Here is a 17,166-nt window from a genome sequence, read left to right on the forward strand (position 1 = left end):
AATTTGGTAAAGTAGCAGGATACAAAATTAATGCACAGAAATCTCTGGCATTCCTGTACACTAATGATGAAAAATCTGAAAATGAAATCAAGAAAACACTCCCATTTACCATTGCAACAAAAAGAATAAAATATCTAGGAATAAACCTAACTAAGGAGACAAAAGACCTGTATGCAGAAAATTATAAGACACTGATGAAAGAAATTAAAGATGATACAAATAGATGGAGAGATATACCATGCTCCTGGATTGGAAGAATCAATACTGTGAAAATGACTCTACTACCCAAAGCAATCTACAGATTCAGTGCAATCCCTATCAAACTACCACTGGCATTTTTCACAGAACTAGAACAAAAAATTTCAAAATTTGTTTGGAAAAACAAAAGACCCCGAATAGCCAAAGCAATCTTGAGAACGAAAAACGGAGCTGGAGGAATCAGGCTCCCTGACTTCAGACTATACTACAAAGCTACAGTAATTAAGACAGTGTGGTACTGGCATAAAAACAGAAAGATAGATCAGTGGATCAGGATAGAAAGCCCAGAGATAAACCCACGCACATATGGCCAACTTATCTTTGATAAAGGAGGCAGGAATGTACAGTGGAGAAAGGACAGCCTCTTCAATAAGTGGTGCTGGGAAAACTGGACAGGGACATGTAAAAGTATGAGATTAGATCATTCCCTAACACCATACACAAAAATAAGCTCAAAATGGATTAAAGACCTAAATGTAAGGCCAGAAACTATCAAACTCTTAGAGGAAAACATAGGTAGAACACTCTATGACATAAATCACAGCAAGATCCTTTTGGACCCACCTCCTAGAGAAATGCAAATAAAAACAAAGATAAACAAATGGGACCTAATGAAACTTCAAAGCTTTTGCACAGCAAAGGAAACCATAAACAAGACCAAAAGACAACCCTCAGAATGGGAGAAAATATTTGCAAATGAAGCAACTGACAAAGGATTAATCTCCAAAATTTATAAACAGCTCATGCAGCTCAATAGCAAAAAAACAAACAACCCAATCCAAAAATGGGCAGAAGACTTAAATAGGCATTTCTCCAAAGAAGATATACAGACTGCCAACAAACACATGAAAGAATGCTCAACATCATTAATCATTAGAGAAATGCAAATCAAAACTACAATGAGATATCATCTCACACCAGTCAGAATGGCCACCATCAAGAAATCTAGAAACAATAAATGCTGGAGAGGGTGTGGAAAAAAGGGAACACTCTTGCACTGCTGGTGGGAATGTGAATTGGTACAGCCACTATGGAGAACAGTATGGAGGTTCCTTAAAAAACTAAAAATAGAACTACCATATGACCCAGCAATCCCACTACTAGGCATATACCCTGAGAAAACCATAATTCAAAAAGAGTCATGTACCAAAATGTTCATTGCAGCTCTATTCACAATAGCCCGGAGCTGGAAACAACCTAAGTGTCCATCATCGGATGAATGGATAAAGAAGATGTGGCACATATATACAATGGAATATTACTCAGCCATAAAAAGAAACGAAACTGAGCTATTTGTAATGAGGTGGATAGACCTAGAGTCTGTCATACAGAGTGAAGTAACTCAGAAAGAGAAAGACAAATACCGTATGCTAACACATATATTTGGAATTTAAAAAAAAAAAAATGTCATGAAGAACCTAGGGGTAAAACGGGAATAAAGACACAGACCTACTTGAGAATGGACTTGAGGAGATGGGGAGGGGGAAGGGTAAGCTGTGACAAAGGGAAAGAGCGGCATGGACATATATACACTACCAAACGTAAGGTAGATAGATAGTGGGAAGCAGCCGCAGAGCACAGGGAGATCAGCTCGGTGCTTTGTGACCGCCTGGAGGGGTGGGATGGGGAGGGTGGGAGGGAGGGAGATGCATGAGGGAAGGGATGTGGGAACAGATGTATATGTATGACTGATTCACTTTGTTATAAAGCAGAAACTAATAAAAAAAAATTAAAAATTAAAAAAAAAAAAAAGAAAAGGTGCTCTTTATAACAGCATCAAAAATGTCAAATGCCTAGTAATAAGTTTTTTTAAAGACATGCGAGACTCTCACACACTAAAATAGAGACATATACCATATTCATGGATTGGAATTGTTAAAATGTTAAAATGTCAGTTCTCCCCAGCCAGGTCTATAAATTTAATGCAATCCCAGTTAAAATCTGGCCAGGTTTTTCTGTTGTTGTTGTTGTACGGCGTTTTTTGTTTGTTTGTTTGTATAATAGACAAGCTGATTCTAAAATGTGTAGGAAAATACAAAGGACCAACAATAGTAAAGTAATCTTGAAAAAGAATAAAATTAGAGAACTACCAGATAACAAGGCCTGTTATAAAACTCTGGGAATTAAGACAGTGTAATATTTGTACAAGTATAAATAAAAACTAATGTAATGATACATGCTACAATGCAGATAAAAGTAGAAAACACTGTGCTAAGTGAGAGAAGTCAGACACAAAAAGTAACACTTTCTATAATTCAATTTATATGAAATATCCGGAATGGATCCATAAAGTGAATCCACAGGGACAGAAACCATATTGATAGTTTTCAAGAGAAGAGAGTAAAAGAAAAATGGGGAGTATCTGCTTAATGGGTATGGGGTTTTATTTTGGATTGATAAAAATGTTTTGGAACTAGACAGGAGTAGTGGTTGCACAACACCTGCATTAAATGCCACTGAATCATTCACTTTAAAATGGTTAATTTTATATTATGTAAATTTCACCTTAACTTTTAAAATTATGACAAATAATTTTAAACTAGAAAGAGTGGCCATGAAATAACACAGAAGGTGAACTGAATGCATAAATAATTAAAAAACATTTTTTTCATTACTATTGGAACAGAACAGAGAGCCCAGAAACACACCCACATATATGTGGCCACCAAATTCATGAAAAAAAGATGACAGTCCAGCAAGGAAAAAATCAATTGAATGTCCATACAGAAATAAAAGTAACCTTGTCCTCTAACACCTAAAAATCAATTCCAGATGGATTACAGATCTAAATGTGAAAAGTAAAACAACAAAGCTTTCAGAGAAAAAAAAAACATAGAAAAACATCTTCATAATCTTGAAGTAGACAAAGAGTTCTCAAACAAGACACAAAAAGTGTTAACAATAAAGAAAAAAGGTAAACTGGATTATATTAAAATAAGAACCTTTGTTGGGCTTCCCTGGTGGCGCAGTGGTTGAGAATCTGCCTGCCAATGCAGGGGACACGGGTTTGAGCCCTGGTCTGGGAAGATCCCACATGCCACGGAGCAACTAGGCCCGTGTGCCACAACTACTGAGCCTGCGCGTCTGGAGCTTGTGCTACGCAACAACAGAGGCCATGACAGTGAGAGGCCAGAGCACTGTGATGAAGAGTGGCCTCCGCTCGCTGCAACTAGAGAAAGCCCATGCACAGAAACAAAGACCCAACACAGCCAAAAATAAATAAATAAAAAATTTTTTAAAAAAGATGATAAATTAAAAAAAAATAAGAACCTTTGCTCATTAAAGTACATGATCAAGAGTGCTATAACACCAAGAGAAGATATAAAGAACTATAAATAAAAACAACAGCCAAAAAAATCCACAAACTCAATTTTAAAATGAGCAAAAGGCAACATATAAAAAATATTATAAACGTGCAAATCAATGAAATAAACCATATATATAGAATAAAGGACAATAACCATATGACCATCTTAGTTAAAAACGTCTGACAAATTCCAACATCCTTTCATAATAAAAGCACTCAATAAACTAGGAATAGAAGGGAACTTCCTCAGCATGATAAAGGGCATCTACATAAAACCCAGAGCTAACATAATATTTAATGGTGATAGTCTGAAAACTTTCTCCCTAATAATCAGAAACAAGACAAATATGTCTGCTCTCACCACTCCTATTCACCATTTTACTGGAGGTTCTAACCTAACCAGGACAATTTGGCAAGAAAAAGAATTTAAAAGCAACCAAATTTGAAAGGAAGAAGTAAACGTAGCTCTATTCACAGATGACAATCTTATATAAATAAGAAATTCTAAGAAAATGCTAAGAAATCCAACAAAAAATGATTAGAACTAATAAACAAGTTCAGCAATGCTGCAGGATACAAGATCAACACACAAAAATAGATTGCATTTCTATACACTTGCAATAAACACCTAAAAATGAAAATAAAACAATTCCATCCACTATCGCATTAACAAGAATAAAATACTTAGGAGTAAATTTAACAAATGAAGTGCAAGAGTTGTACCTTGAAACTACAAAATATTGTTAAAGGACATTGTAAAAGCCCTAAATAACTGGAAGAACATCCCCTGTTCTGATATTCATGGATTGAAAACTTCATATTGTTAAGTTGGCAATACTCTCCAAACTGATCTACAGATTCAATTCAATCCCTATCAAAATCCCAGCTGTCTTTTTTGCATTACCTGACAAGCAAGGGACCAAAACAACCTTGGAAAAGAACAAAGTTAGAGGGCTGACACTTCCAGACATCAAAACTTACTACCAAGCCACTGTATTCAAGAGAGTGTGGTACCGGCATAAGGACAGACATGCAGACCAATGAAACAGGATTGAGAATTCAAACATAAACCCATATATGTATAGTCAACTGATTTTCAACACTGGTGCCAAGACCATTCAATAGGGAAAGAATAGTCTTTTCAGCAAATGTTGGGACAACTAAATACCCACATTCAAGAGAGTCATGTTGGGCCCTTCCTTGACACCATATATATAAAAATAACAAAATGGGTCAAACAGCTAAATGTGCGAGCTGAAATTATAAAACTCTTAGAAGAAAATACAGATGGAAATCTTTGTAACCTTGGATTAGTCAATGGTTTCTTATATACTGGGTTGGCCAAAAGGTTTGTTTGTTTTTTCCTTAAGATGGCTCTAGTAGCACTCAGTTGTCTTTAACTTCATTCAAAACAATTTTGTTAGATTGTATAGGACAACTGTCATTTCAGCGTACATTTTTAAAAAAGACATCAAAACTGATGACTTTTTGTGAAGCCATTTTAATATTGAAGATGGAAGAAAAAAAGCAACATTTTTGGCATATTATGCTTTATTATTTCAAGAAAGGTAAAAACACAACTGAAACACAAAAGAAGATTTGTGCAGTGTATGGAGAAGGTGCTGTGACTGATCAAATGTGTCAAAAGTGGTTTGTGGGGGCTTCCCTGGTGGCCCAGTGGTTGAGAGTCCACCTGCCAATACAGGGGAAACGGGTTTGTGCCCCAGTCCAGGAAGATCCCACATGCCGCGGAGCGGCTGGGCCCGTGAGCCATGGCCGCTAAGCCTGCGCATCCGGAGCCTATGCTCCACAATGGGAGAGGTCACAACAGTGAGAGGCCCGCGTACCGCAAAAAAAAAAAAAAAAAAAAAAAAAAGTGGTTTGCGAAGTATCATGCTGGAGATTTCTCACTGGACAATGCTCCATGGTTGGGTAGACCAGTTGAAGTTGACAGAGATCAAATCAAGACATCAGTTGAGAACAGTCAATGTTATACCACATGGGAGACAGCCAACATATTCAAAATATCCAAATCAAGCACTAAAAATCATTTGCACCAGCTTGGTTATGTTAACTGCTTTGATGTTTGGGTTCCATGTTAAGTGAAAAAAACCTTCTTGACCTTATTTCCACGTGTGATTCTCTACTGAAATGTAATGAAAACATTCCATTTTGAAACAATTGTGATGGGTGATGAAAAGTGGATACTGTACAACAATGTGGAACTGAAAAGATCATGGGGCAAGAGAAATGAACCACCACCAACCACACCAAAGAGAAATGAACCACCACCAACCACACCAAAGGTAGATCTTCATCCAAAGAAGGTGATGTTGTGTATATGGTAGGATTGGAAGGGAGTCCTCTATTATGAGCTCCTTCCAGAAAACCAAACAATAAATTCTAACAAGTACTGCTCCCAATTAGACCAACTGAAAGCGGCACTCGACGAAAAGCGTCCAGAATTAGTCAACAGAAAATGCGTAATCTTCCATCAGGATAACGCAAAACCACATGTTTCTTGATGACCATGCAAAAACTGTTACAGCATGGCTGGGAAGTTCTGATTGATTTGCCATATTGACCAGATATCGCACCTTCAGATTTCCATTTATTTTGGTCTTTACAAAATTCTCTTAATGGAAATTGAAACCCTCAGACATTGCTGGTGGAATTGTAAAATGATTCACCTGCTTTGGAAAACAGTTCGCCAGTTCCTCAAATGTTAAACAAAAAGTTACAATATTACCCAACAATTCCACTCCTAGGTATATACTCTGGAGAATTAAAAACATATGCCCACACAAAAATGTGTACATGAATGTTCACAGGAGCTTTATTCAAAATAGCCAAAAGTGCAAACAATCCAAATGTCCACCAACTGATGAATGGATAAACAAAATATGGTGTATCCAAAACAATGGAATATAATCTGGCCATAAAAAGGAATGAAGGGAATTCGGCCAGCAACCTTCATTTGGGGTGCAACTCTTCCCAGAGTCTCTGGCCTGCTAGCCTACTACGTCAGATTTTGGATTCACCAAGCCTCCACAAGCATATTAAGAAAGTGAGAAAGAAAGAAGTGAAATAAGTCATCCAAGATCATATATGCACCGTACGGCTGACAGGGTCTTGGTTCTCCACACGGGTGTCAGGCCTGAGCCTCGGAGGTGGGAGAAGCAAGTTCAGGACATAGGACCACGAGAGACTTCCCGTACCCAGATAATATCAATCGGTGAGAGCTCTCCCAGAGATCTCCATCTCAATGGAGAACCAGCTCCACTCAACGACCAGCAAGCTCCAGTGCTGGACAGCCTATGCCAAACAACTAGCAAGATAGGAACACAACCCCACCCATTAGCAGAGAGGCTGCCTAAAATCATAATAAGTTCACAGACACCCCAAAACACACCACCAGACACGGTCCTGCCCACCAGAAAAACAGGATCCAGCATCATCCACCAGAACACAGGCACCAGTCCCCTCCACCAGGAAGCCTACACAACCCACTGAACCAACCTTACACACTGGGGGCAGACACCAAAAACAATGGGAACTACAGACCTTCAGCCTGCGAAAAGGAGACCCCAAACAGAGTAAGTTAAGCAAAATAAGAAGACAGAGAAATACACAGCAGATGAAGGAGCAAGGTAAAAACCCACCAGACAAAACAAATGAAGAGGAAATAGGCAGTCTACCTAAAAGAGAATTCAGAGTAATGATAGTAAAGATGATCCAAAATCTTGGAAATAGAATGGAGAAAATACAAGAAACGTTTAACAAGGACCCAGAAGATCTAAAGAGCAAACAATGATGAACAACACAATAAATGAAATTAAAAACTCTCTAGAAAGAAATCAATAGCAGAATAACTGACGCAAAAGAATGGATAAGTGACCTGGAAGATAAAATAGTGGAAATAACTACCTCAGAGAAGAATAAAGAAAAAAGAATGAAAAGAACTGAGGACAGTCTCAGAGACCTCTGAGACAACATTAAATGCACCAACATTCGAATTATAGGGGTCCCAGAAGAAGAAGAGAAAAAAAAGGGACTGAGAAAATATTTGAAGCCCTTTTAGTTGAAATTTTCCCTAGTATGGGAAAGGAAATAGTCAATCAACTCCAGGAAGCACAGAGAGTCCCATACAGGATAAATCCGAGGAGAAACACACGAAGACACATATTAATCAAACTATCAAAAATTAAATACCAAGAAAAAATATTAAAAGCAGCAAGGGAAAAGCAACAAATAACATACAAGGGAATCCCCATAAGGTTAACAGCTGATCTTTCAGCAGAAACTCTGCAAGCCAGAAGGGAATGGCAGGGCATATTTCAAGTGATGAAAAGGAAAAACCTACAACCAAGATTACTCTACCCAGCAAGGATTGCATTCAGATTCGATGGAGAAATTAAAACCTTTACAGACAAGCAAAAGTTACAACAAATGCTAAAGGAACTTCTCTAGGCAGGAAACACAAGAGAAGGAAAAGGCCTACAATAACAAACCCAAAACAATTAAGAAAATGGTAATAGGACCATACATATGGATAATTACCTTAAATGTAAATTGATTAAATGCTCCAACCAAAAGACACAGACTGGCTGAATGGATACAAAAACAAGACCCGTATATATGCTGTCTACAAGAGATCCACTTCAGACCTAGGGACACATACAGACTGAAAGTGAGAGGATGGAAAAAGATATGCCATGCAAATGGAAATCAAAAGAAAGCTGGAGTAGCAATTCTCATATCAGACAGAAGAGACTTTAAAATAAAGACTATTACAAGAGACAAAAAAGGACACTACATAATGATCGAGGGATCAATCCAAGAAGAAGATAGAACAACTGTAAGTATTTATGCACCCAACATAGGAGCACCTCAATACACAAGGCAAATGCTATCAGCCATAAAAGGGGAAATCGACAGTAACACAATCATAGTAGGGGACTTTAACACCCCACTTTCACCAATGGACAGATCATCCAAAATGAAAATAAATAAGGAAACACAAGCTTTAAATGATACATTAAATAAGATGGACTTCATTGATACTTATAGGACCTTCCATCCAAAAACAACAGTATACACTTTCTTCTCAAGTGCTCATGGAACACTCTCCAGGATAGATCATATCTTCGGTCACAAATCAAGCCTTGGTAAATTTAAGAAAACTGAAATTGTATCAAGAATCTTTTCCGACCACAACGCTGTGAGACTAGATATCAATTACAGGAAAAAAAACTGTAAAAATACAAACACGTGAAGGCTAAACAATACACTACTAAATAACTGAAAGACCACTGAAGTAATCAAAAAGGAAATCAAAAAATACCTAGAAACAAATAACAATGAAAACACCATGGCCCAAAACCTATGGGATGCAGCAAAAGCAGTACTGAGAAGGAAGTTTATAGCAATACAATTCTACCTAAAGAAACAAGAAACATCTCAAACAACCTAGCCTTACACCTAAAGCAATTAGAGAAAGAAGAACAAAAAAAACCCTGCAAAGTTAGCAAAAGGAAAGAAATCATAAAGATCAGAGCAGAAATAAATGAAAAAGAAATGAAGAGGGCTTCCCTGGTGGCACACTGGTTGGGAGTCCGCCTGCCGATGCAGGGGACACGGGTTTGTGCCCCAGTACGGGAAGATCCCACGTGCCGCGGAGCAGCTGGGCCCGTGAGCCGTGGCCACTGAGCCTGCGCGTCCGGAGCCTGTGCTCCATAACGGGAGAGGCCACAACAGTGAGAGGCCCGCGTACTGCCAAAAAAAAAAAAAAAAAAGAAATGAAGGAAACGATAGCAAAGACCAATAAAACTAAAAGCTGGTTCTTTGAGAAGATAAAGAAAATTCATAAACCATTAGCCAGACGCATCAAGAAGAAAAGGGAGAGGACTCAAATCAACAGAATCAGAAATTTAAAAAGGAGAAGTAACAACTGACACTGCAGAAATACATAGGCTCATGAGAGATTATTACAAGCAACTATATGCCAATAAAATGGGCAACCCAGAAGAAATGGACAAATCCTTAGAAAAGCACAATCTTCCGAGACTGAACCACGAAGAAATAGAAAATACAAACAGACCAATCACAAGCACTGAAATTGAAACTGTGATTAAAAATCTTCCAACAAACAAAAGTCCAGGACCAGATGGATTCACAGGTGAATTCTATCAAACATTTAGAGAAGAGCTAACACCTATCCTTCTCAAACTCTTCCATAATATAGCAGAGGGAGGAACACTCCCAAACTCCTTCTATGAGGCCACCATCACCCTGATACCAAAACCAGACAAAGATACTACAAAAAAAGAAAACTACAGGCCAATATCACTGATGAACACAGATGTGAAAATCCTTAACAAAATACTATCAAACAGAATCCAGCAGCACATTAAAAGGATCATACACCATGATCAAGTGGGGTTTATCCCAGGAATGCAAGGATTCTTCAATATACAAAATCAATCAATGTGATATACCATATTAACAAATTGAAGGATAAAAACCACATGATAATCTCAATAGATGCAGAAAAAGCTTTTGACAAAAGTCAACACCAGTTTATGATAAAAACTCTCCAGAAAGTAGGCATAGAGGGAACTTACCTCAACATAATAAAGGCCCTATATGACAAACCCACAGCCAACATTGTTCTCAATGGTAAAAAACTGAAACCATTTCCACTAAGATCAGGAACAAGACAAGGTTGCCCGCTCTCATCACTATTATTCAACATAGTTTTGGAAGTTTTAACCACAGCAATCAGAGACAAAAAAAGAAATGAAAGGAATCCAAATCGGAAAAGAGGAAGTAAAACTGTCACTGTTTGCAGATGACATGATACTATACATAGAGAATCCTAAAGATGCTACCAGAAAACTACTAGAGCTAATCAATGAATTTGGAAAAGTAGCAGGATACAAAATTCATACACAGAAATCTCTTGCATTCCTATACACTAATGATGAAAAATCTGAAAGAGAAATTAAGGAAACACTCCCATTTACCACTGCAACAAAAAGAATAAAATACCTAGGAATAAACCTACCTAGGGAGACAAAAGACCTATATGCAGAAATCTATAGGACACTGATGAAAGAAATCAAAGACGATACAAACAGATTGAGAGATATACCATGTTCTTGGACTGGAAGAATCAACATTGTGAAAATGACTATACTCCCCAAAGCAATCTACAGATTCAATGTAATCCCTATCAAACTACCAATGGCATTTTTCACAGAACTGAAACAAAATATTTCACAATTTGTATGGAAACACAAAAAAAACCCAAATAGCCAAAGCAAACTTGAGAAAGAAAAATGGAGCTGGAGGAATCAGGCTCCCTGACTTCAGACTCTACTACATAGCTACAGTAATCAAGACAGTATGATGCTGGCACAAAAACAGAAACATAGATCATTGGAACAAGATAGAAAGCCCAGAGATAAACCCACGCACATATGGTCACCTTATCTTTGATAAAGGAGGCAAGAATATACAATGGAGAAAAGACAGCCTCTTCAATAAGTGGTGCTGCGAAAACTGGACAGCTACATGTAAAAGAATGAAATTAGAACACTCCCAAACACCATACACAAAAATAAACTCAAAATGGATTAAAGACCTAAATGTAAGGCCAGACACTATCAAACTCTTAGAGGAAAACACAGGCAGAACACTCTATGACATAAATCATAGCAAAATCCTTTTTGACCCACGTCCTAGAGTAATGGAAATAAAAACAAAAATAAACAAATGGGACCTAATGAAACTTAAGTGCTTTTGCACAGCAAAGGAACCCATAAACAAGACCAAAAGACAACCCTCAGAATGGGAGAAAATATTTGCAAACAAGGCAACTCGCAAAGGATTAATCTCCAAAATACACAAGCAGCTCATGCAGCTCAATATCAAAAAAACAAACAACCCAACCCAAAAATGGGTAGAAGACCTAAATAGACATTTCTCCAAAGAAGACATACAGATTGCCAATGAACACATGAAGGATGCTCAACATCACTAATCACTAGAGAAATGCAAATCAAAACTACAATGAGGCATCACCTCACACCAGTCAGAATGGACATCATCAAAAGGTCTACAAACAATAAATGCTGGAGAGGGTGTGGAGAAAAGGGAATCCTCTTGCACTGTTGGTGGGAATGTAAACTGATACAGCCACCATGCAGAACAGTATGGAGGTTCCTTAAAAAACTAAAAATAGAACTACCATATGACCCAGCAATCCCACTACTGGGCATATACCCAGAGAAAACCATAATTCAAAAAGAGTCATGTACCACAATGTTTACTGCAGCACTATTTACAATAGCCAGGACATGGAAGCAACCTAAGTGTCCATTGACAGACGAATGGATAAATAAGAAGTGGCAGATATATACAATGGAATATTACTCAGCCATAAAAAGAAACGAAATTGAGTTATTTGCAGTGAGGTGGATGGACCTAGAGACTGTCATACAGAGTGAAGTAAGTCAGAAAGAGAAAAACAAATACAGTATGCTAACACATATATATGGAATCTAAAAAACTAAAAAATTGTTCTGAAGAACCTAGGGGCAGAACAGGAATAAAGATGCAGACATAGAGAATGGACTTGAGGACATGGGGAGGGGAAAGGATAAGCTGGAATGCAGTGAGAGAGTGGCATGGACTTATATATACTACCAAATGTAAAACAGATAGGTAGTGGGAAGAAGCCACATAGCACAGGGAGATCAGCTTGGTGCTTTGTGACCACCTAGAGGGGAGGGATAGAGAGGGTGAGAGGGAGACGCAAGGGGGAGGGGATATGGGGATATATGTATACGTGTTGCTGATTCACTTTGTTATACAGTAGAAACTAACACAACAATGTAAAGCAATTATACTCCAGTGAAATTGTTAAACAAACAAAAAAAGGAATGAAGTACTGATTATGTTACAACATGGATGAACTTTGAAAACATTATGCGAAGAAGCCAGACACAAAAGATCACATATTCTATGATTCCACTTATATGAAATGTCCAGGATAAGCAAATTCATAGAGACAGAAAGTAGACTAGTGGTTTCCAGGCGCTAGGAGTAGAAGGAATGGAGAGTAATTGTTAATGATCATGGGGTTTTCTTTTGTGGGGGAGTGATGAATATGCTGTGAAATTAGGTAGTGGTGATGGTAACACAACTCTGTGAATATACTTATGACCACTGACTTGTATAGTTTTAAAAGGACGAATTTGATAGTATGTGGATTACATCTCATACCAGTACAGTAAGTCCCATACATACAAACAACTTCCGTTCTGAGAGCGCATTCGTAAGTCCAATTTAAGTCCAACGAAGTTAGTCTAGGTACCCAACTAACACAATTGGCTATATAGTACTGTACTGTAATAGGTTTATAATACTTTTCACACAAATAATTCGTCCATAAAACCAAACAAACACAAAAAATAAAACACTTTTAATCTTACAGTACAGTACCTTGAAAAGTACAATAGTGCAGTACAACAGCTGGCATACAGGGGCTGGCAGGCACGTTCACATCTTTGGAAGTTCGCATCTTGAAGGTTCATATGTAGGGGACTTACTGTATTTTAAAAATTAGCAAAACGCTTGAACAGACCCTTCACAAAAGATTATATCTAAATGGTCAACACCTGAAAAGATGCTCAACCTCATTTGTCATCAGAGCTGTGTGATTTAAAACCATAATGAGATACCACTACACACTACAAGAATGGCTAAAATGAAAAGGACAGAAATTACAGTGCTGGAAAAGACACAGAGCAAGGATCAGCAAAGTAAGACCCACGACCACCTTATTTGTAAATAAAGTTTCATAGGAATGCAGCCCTGCTCATTCATTTATGCACTGTCTATGGCTTCTTTCACGCTACCACAGCAGAGCTGAGTAACTGCCACAAATCCAATATGACCTACAAAGCCTAAAATACTATCTGGTTCTTCAATATCTAACCCCCAACCCTTGATGTAGAGCGACCAGAACTTTCATACACTGCTACTGGGAGTGTAAATTGGTACAACCACTCTGGAAAACTATTTGGCAGTATCTACTAAAACTGAATAAGTGCATACACTATAAAGCCTATTATTAATTTCCTCTGGCTGCTGTAACAAATTATCATAGCTTTGTTGGCTTAAAACAAAATAAACTTATCCTCTCATAGTTCTGGAGGCTCAGACTATTAAAAAATTTCTTCTTAATTGCACTGTCATTATAATCAGTATTAGCACCCAATTGAGCAAAACAGCGTAAACATAATAAAATTTATATAAATATTAAACATAATAAAAATTGTATTCACATCGTATCTGTTAGTGAAAGGAATGTGGCTTTTATTTTATGGATCCATGCTTTTACTGACAGTAATAGTAGATGTACAAAATCAATCCCTTTCCTATATTTATTTATTTTTAAATATAAATTCTGAGAAAGCTTGTTTACATAAATAAGTAATTAGGAATAATCATTTTGCTATGGTAACAGCACATAATTCTTTGATCTCCAGAGTTATCTGCCAAAAATCCTACACTGACCTATTAGTAAAAATTACTTTTAATTATCTATCAGTTAACAACTACATTAGGTCCTCCTTCTATTTTGTTGAAAGAAAGAACTGGAAACCACCTAAATTGGAAAAAGATTTGTGGCCCAGTGATTTGGGTCATTTACTTTCTCAAGATCAGCACCAGTTTTCCTTCCATGCACCACAGCAAAATCAGGAATGGATAAGAAGTATGCAAAGGAAATGAATTATATTGTACTATAGCTGTCAAAATATTTTTTAAGTTAATGATATAGCATGCTTCACTGTTAATGCACTGAATAAAAGATGAGGTGGCAATCAAATAACTCATAATTTTATAGCAATGAGCAAAAATATTTCTACATACCACAATGTGAATGACATCTGTGATTTCTCTGGTGGCAAAGGTACAGGTACTGTCAAAACCACTTGATTTCTATTGATGAGTCATGGGTACTGCTAATATTCCTGTGGTTTACAATCACTTTCATAATTGATGAAGACAAAAATTTTTATTTAGATGTTAAACAAATATGATTTTCTTTCCATTGTGGTTTGCGGACCACCATAATTCTAAGGTTAAGAACTCCTGGTTTGATGGAAGGAAGGAGGTAGTGATAAGGAGACGAAGCAAGGGGAAGAGTGAAAAGTGAGGAAGGGAAGAAGGGAAGGGGGACAGAATAGAATGAGGGCAAGAAATAAATACAGCTACATCTCTGGGCTCAGACTAAGCAAATAAGCTTGGAGATTCGCAGCCAGTGCTGGAGTTATTTCTATGGTGATTTTATATTTACATTTTATAACAAGTAGTTTCTTCAGCTGAGTCCCACCCGCTCAGTCCCATAAAGGGTCACCCGACTGCATCATGTCTAAGTCCAAATACAACCAGTATTTTCCATGGTCTTCCAGTACAGTGAGCATAAATCTGATCCCCTCAGGGCCATACCCCAAATATTGTGCTCTCAGTTACCCCTTCATTAGCAGGAGGTCCATATTTTCTCGGGATAACCCCTCCTACGTTAGCTCCTCCACAAGCCCTCAAAGGGGGTGCTGCTCACCTGTCTTCTGAGCCGCCGCCTGCTGCTCTCCGACCTCAGCCCAGGGTTCCGCAGCCCAGGGCCGTGTGTCGACTCGGTGGCCTCCTCTGTCCACCGACCCTGGGACTCTTCTCCACTGCTGACCGAGAAAAATATTCCCCTCCTGGGTCCCTCTTTTTTCGCTCCCCAACACCGTCTTTCCCTTTTCTCCTCCGCCTGTCAGAGGGCACAGTCCCGCATCGGACCTGGGGTGGACACTCCCGGCAACGCCCGCTAGGCTCTGCCGGCTCTTCCTCACTGGTGGAGGTTCTTCCCCTCAGGGGGCTCCAGTCAGGCGACCACCATTCTTCCGCAGGTTTCGTCGGTTCCAGTCCCGTGTTCCGGGCCCCACAGAAAGTCAAGCAGAGACGGAACATGCGTTGGGAAGTCACTGCACATTCGACGCCCTACGGAAAGTTCCTGAACTTTCAATGACCCAGCGCGGAAGCCTTCGGGGCTACGAGGCGGCTCCGCGCCGCTCTCGCGGATGATGAAGCACCGCGAGATGTTCCCGGCTGTGAGGAAGCACCTGGCCCCACCCAGCCAAAATAGGTTTGATAGGGGTTTGATACACCTGCAAAGAAGAGCCGTGGCGAGGAAAACAATAGAAGCAAAGCAGCGCCAGGTTCCACTCATCCCAGGTCCCTCTTTTTCTATCTCTCCTGAGTATCTCCGCTGCCTTTGAGTTCTTTTTAGGTTGTGCTTTGAATCGCCCCCGCAAGAGATCCAAACAGGAAGATGACTATAGTATTCACTTCCCAACCCCCAGTATTAAGCTCTAAAACTTGCAGAACGGAATCTTCTGTTCGTTTACACAACAAATATGTTACCAGTGCCTACTGTATGCACTGGGGATATAATGATGTATAAAATAATCACAGTCCTTGAGATCACAGAATTCAAATTCTTGTCAAAGAGGTAAGTAAATAAACTGGCAATTATAATACAACAACTAAGTTATATGTCGGGGAAGAAAAAGAATTGATAGGACTGTAGGGCAAGGACTTCTGACTCAGACTTGGGGAATCACGTGAAACTTCTTAAAGAAACTTCAAAGCTAAGATCCGAAAGATAAATATGGAGGGGTTTTCCAAGCCAAAAGAGTGGATAGAGAAAGGCCAAGCATAAGCTACAGCATGTAGCAAAGCCTAGAGACATGAAAAAGCATAGTTCATGGGAGACGATGAAGGACATTCAATATGGGTGACTGCTGGGACAATGCAAGCAAGCAGTTAAGAATATTGGCTCTGAAAGTCAATTACATGAGTTCAAATCCCAGCTCTGCCACTTACCACCCTTGAGAAGCAGGGTGATGAAGTAGAGAGAAGGCAGTTCATGAAGGATTTTGATAAGCCATGTCATAAGCAATAGAGAGCCATTGGAAGCAGAGGATTGATATAATCAGATTTCTGTTATATACATATGGATCTCTTCCCAGACAAACAAAAGCTAAGGGAATTGATCACCACTGACCTTCCTTGCAAGAATTGCTAAAGTGGTTTCTTTAAGCTGAAATGAAAGGACACTTAATTAAAGGAACTTAATTAAAGTTTAGCAAAATTCATCTCCAAAGTCCCTCGCACGCAGCTCCAACAATCAATGGTTCTATGCTCAAGTTGAAATGAAGAGACTTTTGATTTCTTTGATTTCTCAGCAACACAATTTAAATGCGGAGTTTCATTTTTCCTCTTTCGCTCTTGTGCTGTTGTTTGAATGGGTGAATCGTGTCAAATGTATGCTTTTAATTGTTTCTTGTTTCTTGCCTCCCTGGCGGTCCAGTGGTTAAGACTCTGCGCTTCCAAGGCAGGAGGCGCAGGTTCCATCCCTGGTCGGGGAACTAAGGTCCCACGTGCCACATCCCACATGCAGCGTGGCCAAAAAATAAAAATAAATAAATAAAATAAAATTATTTTAAAAAGTAATACAGACCTGTGGTAAATTTACCCAAGAG

At 38.6% G+C, this 17,166-nt stretch overlaps 1 protein-coding gene across 1 annotated transcript in view; it reads left to right on the forward strand.

Annotated features, from left to right (window-relative positions):
- The window catches only part of CNNM1 (cyclin and CBS domain divalent metal cation transport mediator 1), a gene marked incomplete at both ends in the record, with an annotated part of 392,548 nt that overhangs the window by 327,636 nt on the left and 47,746 nt on the right, over window positions 1–17,166 (forward strand). The window lies entirely within an intron of this gene.

Source organism: Hyperoodon ampullatus (assembly GCF_949752795.1).
Source record: "Hyperoodon ampullatus genome assembly, chromosome: 1".
NCBI classification, from domain to species: Eukaryota; Metazoa; Chordata; class Mammalia; order Artiodactyla; family Ziphiidae; genus Hyperoodon; species Hyperoodon ampullatus.